Below are 721 nucleotides of genomic sequence, written 5' to 3' on the forward strand. Positions count from 1 at the left end.
AGCTGCCGAGCCGACCCGCACAGGCAGAAGAGACGGCCCAACGGTCGCCAAGTCTGTATGCGGCTGAACACAAAAAGCGGACCGCAAGCCTCACATAAGTTAATTACTTCTGCGTTTGTGGTCTAGTGGTAGAATGCCTTGTTGCAATCGTGTCGACCCGGGGTTCGATTCCCGGGGTCCTTCGTAACGCCTGCCGTGGTTTCGCGGCCCAGCCGGCACATCGTGCAGTGGCGGAGAAACGTGGGGGTAGAGGTCCACTAAAATTCGAGCACACCCACTGCCGGGATTCAAACCGCACACAGAGAGATAGCGGCAACAACCGATTAGGATGCCTCCGTAGCCCAGAGGGGTGGGCGGCGACCACAATGTCTGCGACGGTCTAGAATACGGTGGGTCAAGTCCCGCCAAAAAAGGTAGAGCGTCTGACTGCAGGCAGACATTAAATAGTCGTGGTTCGATTCCGTCCCAGGCAGAAAATCACAATCTCCGTTCTCTTCTCTGTGTCCTACAATCGATCAGGGTGCCACCGCAGCCCAGCCAAGCGGTATTGTGGTCATCGCTCACCAAGAAGCATCACCACCCGGGTCGCCAGAAGCATCACCATCTCTGTGTGCGACGACACATAAAGCGGACCGCAAGCCTCACATAAGTCAATTTTTCTGCGATTGTGGTTTGGTGGTAAAATGCCTCTTTGCCATCGAGGCGGCCCNGGTTCGATTTT

This window comes from Gregarina niphandrodes, assembly GCF_000223845.1.
Source record: "Gregarina niphandrodes unplaced genomic scaffold scaffold00267, whole genome shotgun sequence".
Lineage (NCBI taxonomy): Eukaryota > Apicomplexa > Conoidasida > Eugregarinorida > Gregarinidae > Gregarina > Gregarina niphandrodes.